At 32.8% G+C, this 19,101-nt stretch overlaps 1 protein-coding gene across 2 annotated transcripts in view; it reads right to left on the bottom strand.

Annotated features, from left to right (window-relative positions):
- AsnRS (asparagine--tRNA ligase) overlaps window positions 1-5,393 on the bottom strand; it is a 66,286-nt gene extending 60,893 nt beyond the window's left edge. For both annotated transcript variants that reach the window (XM_035370459.2, XM_035370460.2), the window contains exon 1: window positions 5,258-5,393. The gene's annotated coding sequence lies outside the window, so the exon portion shown is untranslated. The remainder of the gene's footprint in view (window positions 1-5,257) is intronic.
- Window positions 5,394-19,101: the final 13,708 nt, after the last annotated feature.

The raw sequence follows: 19,101 nt of genomic DNA, 5'->3' as shown, positions 1-19,101 counted from the left end.
TGATAGAAGCAATGCTAGATAAAAATTAATTAATTACAATCAGCACCAGATTTGTAATCCAGTGTTGACAATGGTAATTTTTTTTTTTTTTTTTTTTTTTTAACCGATAGATATAATGAAGGAGCTTTTAGGTTCTCATCCAATTTCTTGCACGGCTTATCAAAATTAATAACTAGACAGAAATAAAAATTTACTGTTAATTATTGAAAAATGATTAAAAAACAATTTGTACAAAAGTATTATTTACCATAAATTATCAGCTTTCCATTTGATTCATGTCAAGATACTGAAATTAGAACCAAGTTTATGGAAATTTTAAAATGATGAAAAACTATATCTATTATTTTGCAACAATCTTCTCATAATATGATGTATGGCCATTTACATCCGATAGAAACGCAAATCTCACATCTTTATTTCATTAAATTTATCATACTATTCATTTAGTCTCGTAGAATTTCATGCCACTCTTTTGAAACATCACTTTATTCACATTTGAAACATCAGTTTCTGTAGGATCCGGAGTAACTTTCTGTGGCCTAATGCATCCCACACATGCTTAATTGGATTCGAAATCTAGTAAATAAACTAGCCAATTTACTTGGGTGATAAAATCTGTTTTCAAGTATTCTGACACCAGAGATGTTCTATAAGACCTTGTTTGCATAGTCTGGAGTAATTACAGAATCTTCATCAAGGACATTAAGCTCAATGTAATAATTTTTTAACTATTTCATCCCAAACTACATACCCACTTCCATGGAAATGATATTTTTCACTAACACAGAAAGCATTTTGCATATTCCTTGCTCCCTCCAGATCAAACCATAGCTAGAATTACAATTCAGTCTATATCTGGAATCATCAGTAAAACGTACATGTTCCTAATTGTTTTGTCCCCACTCAATACGATGACACCAATTTCAAAGGGACCTTTTGGAAGATAAAATGAGAAGGAGACAAACCATTGCTTTTCTCAGAAAATGTTTATGAAGCCTTTGCATAGCAGCAGATTCAAGTTCCAGTGGTAGCCAGTAGGTAGGTAGGTATGTAAGTGATGGAGGGAAATATCTGGTGGCTACTAGTGATAAATAAGTATTTGTTGCTTATTCTCCATTATCCAGAGATGCATTCTGTAGAGGCGACAAAGACACTGTGAGTTGAATGAGAAATTACAGTTACATTATACACGGGCTGCAAATTACAGTTACATTATACACGGGCTGCAGAGGATATACAGTTCCTGCTGGTTACATATTAAAACTATACTTAGATAAACAATACACTTCATTTAAAATAACATTAAACAAACATTAGCATATTTAAACATTAATTCTTTTGCAACGGTAGAACCAAAATCTGTTTCACTCAATTATGTAAAACACCCGTACGTATGTATTTTAGTTAGAATGGATTTCTTCCCTGCATGCCAAGTAGAATTTTACAGCATTAACAATAACATACTTAAGTAAAGCAAAAACTCCTCTTCTTGGGATCTTCATTTGCTTTTAACACTGTGTGCCGTTAATATAGGATTGCAACTTCGGGCATCAATAGCTAAACACTGACACTAAACAAAGGAGAAGCAAGCTGCATTCAAATAATAGAACTACTTTTAGTTGCTTCAAAAGAATGATTCGCATGTCATTTAACAACACCCAAAAACAATGAGCAATGCACTAACTTGATAGGGAAAAGCAACAAGTAGAAAATAATTCAGGCGTTTGGACGACCTGCCGATGTTTGAATGGTCAGATGTTTTGGGGGGCTTTGATGTGAAAGAGTTAAACATACACATCATTAAATATAATATTAAACATACATAAATATATGTATCATTAAAAATACATAGTTCACTGCACACTAATGACACAAACATGCTAGCATACGAGTTGCTGCACATGGTCTGCATGTGCTAGTCTTATGCTCAATAACTAGTGACACAATCTTAGTACATGAAATAATGAGGCTCACTTGGCTCATTGCTGCAATGATGACCAAGACTTCACAAATTTTGTTGACAGCAGTTTGATTTTTTTACAAAAAAGTGTTGATGTGTTTCCACGATGCTTAACAGAACTATCAAGTACACTGATTCCATTAAATGGCAGTTGTAGCTCAGCCCACTGTTGCACATTCTTGAAGACAAATTTTTTTCTACAACAATGTTCCGGCACATGACCTTTTTCATCCAATATGTAAATAATTTGCTTTCGGCTAATCTTTGGAATATGGTAACAGGTTGTTTGGCGACATTTTGGTAAGGCGATAAAGGTTACTAGCAATAATCTTTAGCAATAATATGAGAAGTACACAGTTCGAATCACAGATTATTTTGTCTGAGAAAAATGAGAGATCATGAGACATGGCATGTGACATTTTCCAGAAAATTCCGATTGCAATTTTAGCTAATAAGCACTTAGAAACAATTTCGCAGAATCGCCCACTTATATGTTTGGCGCTTTTCACAAGAGTAAGAATTGGATTTTTGTCAGTTTTCTTTGACTTTTTAAGTGAAAATAGGTCGATGTGTACATGGATAAAGTCAAGAGTGTGTGCAATGCCATTTTTGTGCAATTCTGGGATGATATTTTAAATGAAAACTGGTCGACGTGCACATGGATACCGCATATGTGCAATTCTTAAAAACATGCGAAACAGTGGGCGATTCTGCACTTTCTCCTGATTTCGTACCTAATCTTCGTCATGATTAGGCCCTTTTGTTCCATAAAAGGTTCTAGCATAAGCGTTATTCGGCTAGCAGATTGTTGGAAAACATATTGAGTTAAAAAAAAAGAAATGCCTTTACTTCGCAAAAACATAATGGCGTCCAAAAAAAAAAAAAAAAAAAAAAAAAACTAGCAGGTTGCTGTAGCAGGGTTGGTCGCCAAAAAATCGCCAATTTACCATAATCTGAAGATTCACCTCGCTTTCTTATTGGCTAGCAATATCATCATTTGCACAGCATCATAATTATAACTAACTCAACTGAAATGGAAAAATCACCAAACAGCTAAATGCAAAAGACCTTGGAAAAGACAACACAGAAATAATATGAATAAGCATCAGTCTAGGAATGCACTGAGTAAACTCGCAATCATTTATAAGTTTTTTTACCATACTTTATTTTCCAAAGAGGGGAAAAACTGCAAATATTTTTCTCTTATTTTTTTTTTAAATGCAAGAAAAAACAGAACTTAAATCCTTTACAGAATTAAACTGACTTATCGAAAATTAATCGAGTTTGACATAAAACATAATCAACATTAAACCAAAGCAAAATTCTGAAGATTGTGTTGTGATATTCTGCTTATCCATTATCGCATTGATTATCAATAATGTATACATGTTACTTTGCTTATTCATTATTGTATTGATTATTGACATTGTATATATGCTAATAGTATAATGAGCTCTGTAATGGTGTTACAAATCTCTCATTTACTTATTTAACTGGGGGAAGAAGAGGAATTGTTTCTAAAATTGTAAAATAAATATTCTGGTTACTTGAGCTTTCTTGTTAGTTGAACAGCAAATCGTCAAGCTTTTACTGTATTCTGATATTATTCTTATTCATTATTGTCATTAAATCACATGGTTTGATGAAAGTATTCATTTGATCTGAGTTGTAGTCTCTAAACACTTTATGATGATATAAGATCAGCAACACAACAAACAGCGGTTAATCTTTGGATTATGGTAACTTGGCGATTTATTGGCGAAAATTTGGCGACCAACCCTGCTACAGCAAAATGCTAGTTTTTGTTTGGACACCATTTTGTTTTCACGAAGAAAAGGCATGTTTTTACGCTTATGCTAGAACTTTTTTGGAACAAAAGTGCTTAATCATGACGAAGATTAGGTGCGAAATTGGGAGAAAGTGCAGAATCGCAAACTGCTTGCCGCGTTTTTAAGAATTGCACATACACAATATCCATATACACGTCGACCTATTTTCACTAAAAAAACATCCCAAACTTGCACAAAAATGGCATTGCATTGCACACACTCTTGACTTTATCCATGTATAAAGTCCTAGCTTGCCTTTATAGCCTTACCAAAATGTCGCCGAACTACCTATTACCATATTCCAAAGATTAGCCCAAAGAGCTTGTACATACATCTATACGAAACATACGGTTGTTGTGTTAGTAATTTTATGTTTCACATCGGTATGCTTCCCTTCCATTTTCCACTTTATGATGTTTTATGTTCGAAACTAGAAATGATATCATTTGAAACCTTGACACCACTTTATACATTAATGAACAGAGAGGAAAGAAATAATTGTGAATCTCAAATGGAATTTCGTTTTCAGATTTTTAAAATAGGCCTTGGGATTCTAAGGGTTAATACATATGCCCCATATGCATCCTCAACAACCTTTTAACTTTGGCTTCATTAGTCGCAGTGCCACCACTGGCATTTCTATTGCCATTAGCGCCATCATTCCATAAGATGAACCCAGTTTTTACCACACAAAATATTTAAAGAAAAGGTGTGTCTTATATAGAAAGTCATTTAAATATCTTCCAAGAGTAATAATTTAAGCACTGCTCTAAAAGAACTAAAACATCAGGTCTGATTTCACAATACAAATCTTAACAGTGATTAATCATTATAGAAGTAATCTTAATTTCACAGCAATCATGTAAAATCTTAACAGCAATCAATCATAGAACTGATATAATAAATAATTTACAACTTTTCTTAATGAATATAAATTTCAGGTACTTTTCTTACTATTTCTGGTTACTAGATTTCCATTAAAAACTGAAAATTCCGACCAAATGCAAAGTAATTTATTAGATTTTATGAATCATAATGAAAAGGCTGTTAATTCAGCTTTTATTTAATAAAAAATATTTACCTTTCTACGAACTAAAAACAGTATTAGTTACATTTAACATTTGTTTTACTTAAAAATACAAACTTTCATAACCATATATAACTAGCACGAACATTTACTGCTAAATATACGCTGAATTTAAAATTAGTTTTGGGTTTTGGTTTGTATTTGTAATAAATTTTTAATATCAGAGTAATAGTAGCAGATATTAAAACAAAACGATCTTTGAAGCTTTATGATTTGATCTAATTTTAATACGTCAAAACAAATACTGGAATCTCACAATAAAACTCTACGAAGCAAGGAGATTCATTTCTCAAAATGAAGGTATTAACGTTAGCAAAGAAGAATCTTAACACCAGCAAAGGTTTTACCAAAAAAATTTTAAAGTTTTAAACAATCAACTACCTGCAAAAATTGAAAAGCCAATCCGTTACAACCAATACCAGAATACGAAACTCACACAACCACGATGTGGATATGATACTAATAGTAGAGATGTTTCACTCCTGAAGCAATATTTTCATCACGTTGAAAGTGGAACTACGTCTGTAATGACGCAATTTCGTTTAAATTGCATCACCACAACAATTGATGAATGGAATAGTGGTATTACATCATCCGCACCTAAGCCAAGGGCTTATCTAGGAAGAAAATTTATGAATAGGAAAAATTTTAAGCGATTACGATGGAGAAACTGAAAAATTTAAGTAAAAATTAAACCGGAGGATTGATCCTGCAGGCCCTTTGTATTTAAGTTCTGGCGAAAATTCTTCTTAGCATTTCTTTCAACATTCTAATCCAAGGAGAATAGAATAAAAGGAGGGAAGGTTCAACTCAAACGGTGGAGCTTCGCGGCCATGTTCCTGTTATCGCTGTGACTTGTGAGAGGAAGTCTGTAATTGCAATATATATATATATATATATATATATATATATATATTTTTCTTTTTGAAGCATGTCAGCTTGTGTTGTATATGGATGCACAAACAGATTTTCGAAAAAGATTCAAGGGATTACTTTTCACGCGTAAGTATTGATTTTCTTTTTTTTTTATGTAATTTGATAACTATGGTAAAAAATTTCACAATGTCATGTTATTTTTTTTCCAGATGTGAAGAAAAGTGCTTAATAATAGTAAAAATATGTTAAATACATTGTAATGTTTCTGTTTATAGCTGGCATCTTTGTTCCTTAACATACAATGATGTATGCAAGGATTTAAACTGTATAATTTGAACGTTTTAGGTAATTTGTTTGCTAATTTTCACCAATTGTTACTATTTTTATGAATTGTAAACGTGTTAAATAAAGTAATGCTTTTCTTTATGTATTAATTATCATTCATTTTTAAGTTTTTTTGAACTGGTAAGAATATAATTTGTGCATTTCATCAAGATAAACTAACTTTTCTGTTGTTAAAATTTTGTTTGCATAAATTTACAAATTTGTGGGCAGTATAGCGATAAAAGTAGGTAAGATATTTACACAACTGGGTTTAATCCTAGTATCCGGTGCACACGGGATTTGGCTACTTTTGGCGACTTTATGATGAGCAGTAAAAACACGACATATACGATGAGTAGTAAACAGGTCATTCAAAGAATATATATGGTTATACATAGTATATACTATATATATAGTGTATATACTATGTATGTACATAGTATATACACACATAGTATATAGTGTATAGTATATATATAGACGTTTCTTGGATCACTTTTGGTGTTGGCGATAATTTTCAAAATCGCGCCAAGGCTGCACCGTATACTAGGATTTTACCCACAACTGAACATGTGGAAAGATGTATCCAAAAATATAGGTATAGGTATATTTCTGTAATTCAGCTTAATTTAAGGCAATTTCTTTGAGTTCATAAATTTGAAACGTGCATAAACTGAAATCACTGAATTCACATAAATCTGTTTTATTTTCTTGTTGATATAAGGTTGTTGGTTGTGAAAAGAATCTATTTAAAATTTTCATTTTAAAGAAATACAACCTGTGACTATTTTTAGATAATTATCTGCTATTAATTTCAGGTTAAATATATTTTAAATGATTCTTCAATAAATTACAATATTGTGAATAAATCAGAAATATCACTTCTTCAAGAAAAAACTGGAAAGTACACCCAACAGGCTGCTAATAAAACCTAAGCAAATTCTTGAAATATTCAGAAACATCATTTTTAAAGCCATTAATGTTATGCACATGCATTTAGATTTCAAACTATTTCTTAGTGATTTTATGTACGTAGTAAATTACGAATATCATCTTTATAACTTTAAAACAGAAAACTAACAAAAGCGAAGTATTTCATTATAAATTTTACATATTTTCAGTGGAAAATACATGCACGGAACAGCTTAAAAACACGTACGTTTCACTGCCGTAATGCAATGTTTTGAAGTTACAATATGGACGCCGCTTCTTCGGTGGAGTTTCATTCCCCGATAGTGGAGGAAACTGCGAACCCTCCCTCCTTCTATTCTAACCTCCTTGTTCTAATCATGCACTCCCACCATTCTCCATACCAGGCGGTTGTTGGAGTGTTAAAATACCATTTGATTTTCTTGATATCGAATAACGACATTATCTTCTCCAAATCTAAATTTCTTAGAGCATTGTTTGAACCAATGAAGTTTGTACTGTTGTCGGTGTAGATTATATTTAGATTCTGTTCCTAGGAAGAGGTGCTAAAGGTGGTTCTGTAGGTTTAGCTTTGAATCTTTTACATGAAATACAACTAGAGCTAACTTCTTTCGCTAATTAATTGATCGTATGGTCAGCATTTATGGATGCCATTTTTGGTGGCGTGTGTTGTTGCTCCAGATAAAACTAGGATAGCTTGGCGCGGTGATATTAACATTTTTATTTAATGCTAGAAAATATATATATTTTAAAGTACGTTCTCTGATAACAAAATAGCATCGGATGCAGGTCACACAACACAAGCATTTTTACAGGTAGTAAGTCCACGTTAGCAAAAAGGCATGAAAGTCGTAATGCAGCTATGCAGACATCACGAGGCGGAAAAGAGGTGAGTTCGTGCTTCACCAACGACAGCCAAGAACAGAGGGAAGGACCGGTGAAATTTCTTCTCTATTGCACAAGAGGAAGAAAGCTGGCACCGCCCCCTCTTGGGTCAGGGTGCAAATAATAATAAAGAATAATAATAATAAAGAGTTCTCCACAATCGAAATAATCCAGTAATCTTTTAAACTGGCAATCAGAATTTGAAGTCCTGAGTGTTGTAGTTTGCACTTGAAATGATATGGGGCACTTCATCTCCCAAGAGAAGCTTTGTTCTAAGTTGAACAATATCCTTTTCATGTCTGAATATTTGCATGTTCTTCAAGACTTTTAATTTTTCTTCCGGCAGAATTTTCCTGCTGAATTAATTTCAACAAAACGTTTTCAGCTGACTGAATCTTTTCATAAGTCAGCTCAGTTTTCTTAATTTTTCTTTTCGTTGGCAGTTTTTGATGAAACGAAGTATCCAGGCAAGCATTCTAATAATATTCGTATATTTCGAGAAATAAAATAAATTGTCAGTGAAGTTAACTGATCCATGCTCCACATTACTGACTATTATTTTTCTCTCTTCCGATCCAAACAAATTTTTATCAATGACTTGTTTTTCACTTGATGGCGGGAATTCTTGTGACTTCCATAACCATTCTGGAACTTCCCACTATTTGCTTTTCAATAAATTCTTAGCATTACAACCTCTTGAAGGCAAATCTGCTGGGTTCATATGCCCTGGCTCAAAATGCCAGTCATTCGGGTTGGTATTCTGTCTTATTTCTGTGACTCTCTTTCCTACAAACGTATTCCAAGAACTCTCTCTTTTGATCCCAGTTAAAGCAACAGTTGTCTAAATAATAAATACACTGTATTGTCTTTCAATTCAAGTCCACCTACTACTTAACCATATAATCTTGATAAGATTAAGGATCCTGAGAATTATAATCTAGGAATTGTAATCTCTTTGATAGGTGCCACTCTTGACTTACTTGTTACTAACTTGACCGAAATCTTCTCATTAAATTCAAAACGTAAGAAAATATAAGCAGCATAGGAAACTTCACTGGCATCATAGAAATAGTGTAGATTTATTCGGCAGTCTTCAAATGGACCCGAGACGAGTCTCCGTGGAATCTTACACTCTTTTTTAGTAAAGATAGTTCCTTGACACAGGCTAAAAATCTATTTGATATATCTATTCGTCCCAATTAATTTTCCTCTTTAAAATGTTTTGAAGCAATACTTTAGGTATCAATGAAACGGAACATGTTATCCCAATAAGGTCAAATAATATTTGGCCAGACGATAACACAACTCTTTTAGTAATCCCCTTTTCTGGAATTTCAACCATACTGCCGCAAAAAAGTTAAGCAGTTTCAATGTCCCAAAAGAGACCTAGAATTGAAATGAATCTGTCATGTGTCTCTTCTATTATTTTTTGAGAAGTAACCCATCATCGTAGTTCGAATTGTGCTGAAAACATCAGCTCCTTAGTTTGAGAAATAAATTTTTCTGCCTTTTCATTAGTTTCTAAACACGTAATACAATTGCCCACATAAAACGATTCTTTGAATCGACAAGCTGTTTGCTTCCTTTCATCCGGAGAGATCTCTAGATGGTAAGCTATAATTGCTTCTAGTAAAAATGAACTAGGAGAAGCACCAAATACCACTCCATAATGTCAGAGAGTGATTATTTCTTCTCGTCTTGATAACTCCTTCCGCAACAGAAATTTAAAACATTTCCTATCCTCTGTATTCACAATGATTTGTAAAAATGCCTTTTTGATGTCTGATGTTACGCCAACTGAGTTTTTCTGAAATTCCATTACCAACCCAAGTAGCACAGCAGACGTTGGAAACTCGACGCAGATGTCGTTGAAAAAACGTTGCAATATGTCGTCTCCGCGAACATCCCCTGTTTTGCAACCGTTGCAAAGACGCCTTTATTACGTATTTGCAGATAAGGTTTTTGTCGCATAGACGTCGTCATTGTGTCTTTCGCAGGTGATATTTTGGTTGTGAAAGCATCGTATCACGACGTCTTAAAGACCCCTAAATGTTCGCCGAATCCCACCTTTTAGCAATAGTTGTAAAATGTCGTTATTATGTCCTTGTGTTACATATTGATTTAAGCAGAAAAATAAGCTTAATAGTTAGTATAATTTTCTTCTATTTTAAAATTTTGTATTCCTTGTATTTATCTAAAGTTTAAATATTTTATCATTTCCTGAAAACCAAAAGATAACACAAATTTTTCTCTTTAGACTAAATATGCATAGTTAATAATAGCCTTAATTATTTTCAGTACTTTAAACTATATTTTTTAAATAACTTAAATTCTAAGTTACGATTATTTAGGATTTCATAATTTTTTCCCTTTAAGTGAGAGTAGTAATGAAAGTGGTTATTATAAATATATAACATTAATAGTAGGTTCTAAGTAAATAAAACTCAGACATAAATAAAATAAAGATACATATGTGGGTAAAAAAAAAAGAGCGTTTCTGATAACAGCATTATCACATTTATTTCTGTTACATCTCAGAGGCATTGAAAATTGCCTCTGTTTTGATAAATTAGGAAGCGGTTCTTAAGGTAACATAATAAGTATTTTACCTGAAGTCAAGTATAAATTTATTCGCCTTTCACAGTAAAAAATATAACCATTAACTTCTATATCTCCAAGATATGCAAATGAAAGACTGTATTAAGTAGTTAATAAATGTGATTGTGATGTATGGGTGACGCCAACCAACGAGATATATAGAGGGCGCAGTCTCTTAATCTGAAGGCGCCAGAAGTTTAGTTTCCGAGAGGGAGACCAACAGAGAGGTCATAGGGAAAGCTCGTGGGAGCCATTAATGAAAACGAAATTGTATTACTTTATATATTTCAGTTATTAGTATTGTAGTTTAGTATTAGTTTTGTGTTTGTGAAATAAATGTTAAAAATACAAAAGGGTGGAGTTATTTCTCTATGAGGCGGTGGATGAAGAAAGGAATGATATTACACTTTCTCTTTCGATAGCCAGAGCTTTAAGATAACCAGAGGTTTAGATGACGGTAGAGAAACTTCAAGAGAAGTAGGTAGGAAGCTTTTGATTTTATTTACTCAAAGTATAGATGTATTGAAGATATATATATATATATATATATATATATATATATATATATATATGTGTGTGTGTGTGTGTGTGTGTGTGTGTGTGTGTGTGTAAGATATATATAAATTAAAATGTATGAGAATACTAAGAAAGAAGACTAACTAAACCTTCTTGGTGAAATTAAAGATACACAGACTGTTGGTTTAACAGTGGTTCAATTAAAAGGTAAAATTGAGGACAGTAAAATATTTAAAGATGAACCAGAATTTGTAATTGGATTATTAAACTCAATAGTTGAGGAAAGAAAAATAGAGAAGAAAGTGAAATAAAAGCTAGGGATACACAGTTAGGCTTAGAAGCTCAAAAAGTTGAACTTGAGAAATTAAAATTAGCGCAGCTAGAGAAAGAATTAGAATTAGAAAAAGTTAGAAGTCAGAATACAGCTAAAGATGGATCTCGCGCAGATAAAGACATGATTACAGGTTCGGGAAATTATTTAGAAAATTTGATAAAGAGTGTTAAAACATTAACTATTCCTGTTCCGGGAAGACCGGAAAACTTCAATTTGTTTTTTCAAACATTAGAGAGAGCATTCATAACTAAAAATGTACCGCAGGAGCTCAAATCCAAAATTTTCATTTAACATTTTAGGCGATAAGGCAACTAATATATTATTTTACACTAATGATGAATAACTAAAATGTTATGAAACCATTAAAACTAGTATTAAAAGAATATCAACCAACTGCTTATGAATGTTTTATGAATTTCCGAAAAGCACGACGCGATCCTAAAGAGTCACATGTTCAGTTCGCTTCTAGACTGTCTGCAAATTTCCAGTATTACTGTCAATTACGTGAAGTTAATGACTTTGATACACTTTGCCAATTAATGATTTCTGACAAACTTTTCCAAACGTTAGACAAAGAAACGACAACTTACATTAATATTAAAACAGGAGAAAATTGGTTAAAACCTAAGGATTTAGCTAAAGAAGTTGACTTATATTTTGTAAACAAAGGCAAATCGTTAAACGAAACCACTTTTAACACTAACGAAAACATAGCTAAATCATCCCACTCTTCAAGAGAATCAAAATATATTCCGCCTCATATGAAAAGCAACATAAATAAAAATAAATATCCGCCCAAAGACTGTTAAATATCTGTAAAATTAACGCATCTCGCTAAATATTGTCCACAAAGAAACAAATCGGTAACACAAAACCCTCCTCTAAAGAAAGAAACACCAGAGAAAAATATTAGTGATAAAGTAATAGCAAAAATCGGATCTTCATGCTTGTTAAATGAAATTTTTACGCAACCATTGCAAAAGGTAAATATTTCCATTGCAGCTAACGAAATCCAAGCCATAATTGATTCAGGTGCAGAGATTTTTGTTATAAATCCGAAACACGTATCAAATTTCTCTATTGAGAACAACTGTAATATTGACCTAATTTCTGCATTCGGAGAAACCATATCAGCTAAAGTGACTAGAATTCCTATATCCGTCAGAAATGCTAATAATCATAATTTATTGAAACGTGTCGAAATATTAGTAGCTTTAACAGAAAAACTTCATATTCGCTGCGTAATTACTCCAAATGTTTATGATTTATTGACCTCTGAATCACATCTGCTTAGCGCGAATCATGATTGCGACACAGTGTCTCCATGGCAGATACCGGAAATGAGGAGTCATGAGTCAAAACAATTCGAAGGCGAAAAACGCGCTGATTTATTTATGACAGGAGGACAGCAAGATTTAATCATAAGTTGTATTCAGGGCGAAAACGAAAGTGAGGTGGGTCAACATTCAGATGCCAGTATTTTTAAACAACAGCAAAGGGAATGTGAGACATTACGCAATATCTATAAAGACGCGCAAAGAAATAAAAATAAATATTTTTTAATGAATGATTTGATTTATCATACCGAAAGAATTTCCGGAGAACAAGTTAGTCAGTTGGTATTACCTAAAGTTAGAAGGGAACAAATTTTAAAATTAGCTCACGAATCTATTTTTGCAAATCATTTAGGGATGAGAAAATCAAAAGAAAGGATTCGTTATTCATTTTATTGGCCAAACATGTCACGGGATATTGAAGAATATTGTAAAACTTGTAAGGAATGTCAATTACAAAGTAGAGAAAGAACCAACGCTCGTATACCCATAGTTCCAGTTCAGCGACCTGAGTTTCCATTTGACAAAGTGAATGTAGATATAATCGGTCCAACTGAACCTCCATCAGCACGTAAACACAAATATGTACTATGTTTAGTCGACCAACATTCTAGGTGGCCAGAAGCTGTCCCTTTGAGAACTATTACAGCACAACATGCGACGCATTATTAGAAATCTTTATGAGAACGGGCATACCTCGGGTAATAGCTAAGGATCAAGGTACCAATTTTGTTGCAGAATTAACACAAGAATTTCATGCCAGATTAGGAGCAAGTCCTAGATTTGCAACACGAGGACATCCACAAAGTTCAGGTTTAGTTGAACGGTATAACCACGTTCTAAAACGTATGCTTCATCATATCATTAGAAACGACTCTAAATTTGGGACAAACACATACCATACCTGTTATTCGCTTACCGCGAAGTGCTATTGATTATCTACAGGAGCTAAAAATGAATTTAGAAATAGCAGCAGAGCAAGCATCTATAACTGCAGAATCGAAACAAGGTGCATATGCAAGATATGCTAATCGAAGGGCTATATATAAAGAATTCAATCTTGGAGATCAAGTGTACCTGCTGATTCCAGATTCCAGTAATAAATTATATGCCAGATGGACAGGACCTGCAGAAATAGTATCTCGTTGTAATCCAGATTCTTACAGAGTCAAACTAACAGATGGTACAATAAGAAGAGTACACGTAAATAAAATTAGAAAATTTAATCCAAACGTACAGGCAGTAGGTGTAATATTTGAGAACGAAGAAGAACTAGGAGAAGTCCATCCCACACCCAGTGTGAGTGACCAGTCCGATCATTTTCATCTTAACGAAGTAGACTTAAGCCATTTAGATGATGATAAAAGGAATGACATGATGAACTTGTTAAGAAAATATGAAAACTTATTTATAAATAAGGTACAAATTGCCAAAGTAGGAGAACATAAAATAAGGTTAAATGACACTGAAAGAAAGCAGCCATATGTTTATCGAATTCCAGAAGCATTGAAGCCTCAAGTAGATAAACAAATCTAAGAAATGTTGTCATTGGGATTGATTGAAGAAACCAACGCTGAAATTTCGTACCCTATTGTATGCGTTATGGAAAAAGGCGGTAATCTTCGCCTTTGCGTTGACTTATGCAGTAACGAAAGATCCCTTAATGCAGTAACGAAACCAGATGACTTCCCCATGTAAAATCCTAAAGAGCTCTTATTCCACATTGGAAAAGCCAAAGTGATATCCAGCATTGATTTACTCGAAGGCTATTGGGCCATACCATTAGAAAGAGAAAGTCAAGAATTAGCATGTTTCAAGACACATCGAGCTCACTATCAATTTAAAGTGATGCCTTTCGGGCTACGCAACGCCGCTGCAACATTTCAGAGAGTGATGAACCAGTCCCTTGCTAAATACAATGATTTTGCTCGAGCCTACGTCGATGACATAGCTGTTTATTCAAATAATTGGAATGAACATTTAGTACATCTTGACACCATTTTTTCAAAACTGTTAGAACTACAGTTTTCCGTAAATCTCAAGAAGTTTTCCTTCGCTAAAACTCATATTAAGTATCTAGGACATATCATCGGTTCCGGCAGTCATCGTACAGATCCAGAGAAGGTGGAGGCTATCCAGAAATTAGCTAGACCTCAAACAAAAAAAAAACAATTGAAAGGCATTCTAGGCCTATGTAATTATTACAGAGATTACATTCCATATTACGCCGAAACAGCTTATCCATTAACCGAGCTCACCAAAAGAAAAAGTCCTGAAGAGCTGTGCTGGACAGAAAAACACGACAAAGCATTCGATAAATTAAAGAAATGCCTAATAGAAACACCTAGTCTTTATACCCCTGTTCCAGGATTACGTTTTATAATTCAATGTGATGTATCTTCAACAGGTGTTGGAGCCAGCTTATCTCAACGGAAAAACGGAAAGTTGTACCCGATTAGTTACGCCAGCCAGAAACTTACCAAAACACAACAAGCATGGCCAACTATCGAGAGGGAAGCTTATGCTGTTATTGGGAGCTTGAAAAAGTTTGAAACTTGGATTTTTGGATCACCCGTGGAACTGATAACTGATCACAATCCATTAACTTTCATCACAAAGAACGCACCACAATCTTCTAAATTACAGAGATGGGCTTTAGCATTACAAAAGTATGATACTACAATTTCACATTGCCCAGGTACTAAGTTAAGCAATGCTGATGCGTTGTCCAGACTAGAGACTATTGAGTGACTTGTGTGAAAGAAAGAACTTTTCATAGAAATTTATGAACTCTTAATATTATTATTATTTTATGTGTGTGTTTCTTTTTCAGCTACTCTCCTAGAGACTTTTAAGTATATCATAAAAACTCTAAATATTCTATTGCATTAGAATTGTTTCATTACTAATTTTTAGTCCTTTATATATTACAGTTTTAGAAGAAGTCTTGTAGTAGAAGTAATCTGTATAAGTATTGTGTTATATATCTTTCAACTGCAGTATTGATTAATTTGTAGACTTTAGTAGGTAAGTAACTCTTTTGTCGACGTCATCATAATTTGTCATATTTCAATAGGCTTTCACCCTATTTCTATCTTGGATGGGGGGTGTGATGTATGGGTGACGCCAACCAACGAGATGTATAGAGGGCGCTGGCTCTTAATCTGAAGGCGCCAAAAATTTAGTTTCCGAGAGGAAGACCGACAGAGAGGTCATAGGGAAGACTCGTGGGAGCCATTAATGAAAACGAAATTAACTTGTATTACTTTATATATTTCAGTTATTAGTATTGTAGTTTAGTATTAGTTTTGTGTTTGTAAAATAAATGTTAAAAATACAAAAGGGTGGCGTTATTTCTCTATGAGGCGGTGGATGAAGAAAGGGATGATATCACAGCGATCAAAACTATTTTATACAAAAGTATACCTAAATCTAATAACTTCCTATATTCATATCTAAAATGAAATAATAACCTTACAAACAACATACATGACAGCATTATTTAATAAAAACATGAACTAGTAAGTAGTGTTTGACAGTATAAATAGCAGTAGGAATTTAACAGAACTAAAATTTCCAATTAATAAAAAAATATTTGTTTTTTTTTTTAAAAAAATAAGCAATTAAAAGTGCAATAATTATAGATTGCAGTATTTACTAGTAATGCTGATGTTTCTTAACACCATTTCTTTCGATCATATGTAAATGTATTTACTTACTATTTGTTTCTACATTTTAGAATAGTGGTAGATTACAATAATCACTTCATGCACTTTTTAAAATCAGTAACTTTTCTTTTTATACTGTACAGAAATAATTTAAATAATATAGCATACGATAGTAACCTAAGTACGTTAAAGTAAGCTCTTCGTTAAATAGCACTCGATAAAACTTTTTGTTTTATTAAGAATTTCTTTGTTATCATATGCACATAAAATGTAAGTGAAGAAAATAGAGTATACTTAAATTTAATAAGGAATAAAACCTAATTTCCAACATTTATTTATTGAGATAATCTAATAAACATACATGACAGCAATATTTTAAAAAACGCGAATTACACAGTGTTTGGAAGAAAGCTACCAAACGACAAGTAATAAAACTGCAATTTGCAGTGAATAAAAAAATATTCAGTGTTTTTCAATATTACACACATAAATATCACATAATTATAGATTACAATATTTCATAGTAATCCTAATGTTTCCTTAACACTATTTTTTCGATCATATGCGGAAAGTCTGAGAAACAACCTGTTCGTTTAATATGAGTGATATACGATATAGCCCTTAGGACGTTATAACCGAATCCGTGTATCCAAATATTGCACCGCTGGATCACTGAAGATTGGAGAACAATAGCATGTAAGTTTATTCACCAGAAACATAAAACACCAAAACAGAACACTATTTCACTGTAGGACGATTTTAGCCCATTGCATTGTAGAGCAGATATTCACAAACTAAATAAGCAGAAAATCGGCATTAGCACCATGATTTCTCCTCAATTCAAAATAAACTGCCATCATTATATTCTCTTCCATCGTTCTCTTGCTGTATTGAAGCTCTCCAGTATTTAATTCCGACGCTGAATTACAAAATCGTGAATAAAATATTTCTGAAAATAAATTATTGCGCCATTAACTGACCTGAAATTATTGCGCCATTAACTGACTTGTTCGCTTTTGGCAGCTAGCCAAAGCGCGCAACCCTCGACCTCAGATGTTCACTTATATAATCCTCCAGTAAATAATATGTGCATGGAATGTCAATCTCTCGAACAGCAATTCAGTCTAAACTTTTCAGCGGGTTATATGGCATAATGGCATTAAAACTTTCGACGGTTCTTCAGATAATTTAATAGAATCTCTTATAAATGGCATAGAAGAATTATCTCAACTGAATAGAATTACGAATAATGTTCACAAGATTATATTTACAAAAAAATATTTATCGGGCTCGCTAAAACATTTGTAATGTCAATATTGCCAAATCCCGAGTGTACCGTATACTAGGATTAAACCAAGCATTTTTAAATGCATGGAGATGGACAAAAACGTAACACACAGTTCATCAGAACTTTTATAGGTAATGAATTTCGTATTTTTGTTCACAGTTTCTCTAATTTTGATGTCAACATTTATTAGTAATTTATCAAAGCCATTAATTTTGTCGTTTTCCATTACAAGTGTTAATATTTCTTTCTCCTTTTCCATTAATTTTCCGTCAGATATTTTGGTCAGCCGTTAAATATGCATGGATATGCAACATCTAGCATTGGACGTTTTTTCGGAATTCTTAAAATCGCCCCATTTATAATCGTGAATACATCTTCACGCACAATCATATCTTCGCGAAAATTGTACATTTTGCTCGGTATGCGGAAAAAATGTTTCATATTATGTCAGCATATTAATTCAAATATATTCGTCCTTACTTCAAAGATAATAAATAAAGCCATATTTCAGCAGTAAAATAATTGCTAACATGTGATTTGCATTGATTTCGGAAATATGATTTTTTAAAATGTATAAAATGCATAACTTAATAACTTACTTTATAGATTAGTTTCATTCTTAAATATTTTGCTATAATATTTATAAAAAATATTTTAAGTATTAATTATTTTAACAAAATTTTAACAATAATTTAGCACGTATTTTTAGTACTAATTAAATTTAATAATTCAAGTATTTATATTAAATTTATATTTCATTAGATGAGTCTACCTTAGATTAATATATTTAGATGAAATAAAGTAATGAAACATTGCAAAATAAATCTTATGTGGACTTCAGATTCTTGAAAAAGCAGATTTAGTCTCTTTTCATTCTAAAAGTAATGCTGATGAACTTTGAAAAAGATGCTAAAACGATCACGTCTAAAAGCGGTCATATCATGACGTTTCAGCGACGTCGACAAATTGCCAAGATGTAACGACAAATATTTTACGTCTTCGCAACGTTGTAAAGACGTCACTTTGTATGTTACCAAGATCACTTTGCAACCTCTCGGACCAGTTTGGCAACGTCGTTACGACGTTGCCGTGCTACTTGGGAATTTGGTTACCAAATGTAATAAATTTGGCCTCTTTTCTAAATATTTATTCAAGGAATTTCTTTTGAAATCTTTTGTTGACGCATCAAACACCAGGCGAATTTTTGTTGTTGTTACACTAGTTGTTATCACAGAATGATGTGGTAAGTAGTGTCCCTCTTTCTCATCTTTATCTACAATTTCAATAATTCCATCCCGAACCCATTCACCAAACACATCATCGTATTCTCTTTAAATGTCCAGATCTAATGAGATTTTTGGTAGTTGACTTAACCGTTTAAACCCAGTTGTAACCGCTCTTCACTTTCAATTTCCAAACGAAGAAATTCTAATAAGTTTCTTAACATGTTCATTTTGACTTTATTTTCTACA

This window comes from Stegodyphus dumicola, chromosome 2 (assembly GCF_044657685.1).
Source record: "Stegodyphus dumicola isolate Sdum_Otavi_A_Nest chromosome 2, ASM4465768v1".
Taxonomy (NCBI): Eukaryota; Metazoa; Arthropoda; class Arachnida; order Araneae; family Eresidae; genus Stegodyphus; species Stegodyphus dumicola.
Note: the sequence above shows the minus strand (reverse complement) of the source record. Positions and strands in the feature narration are given on the sequence as shown.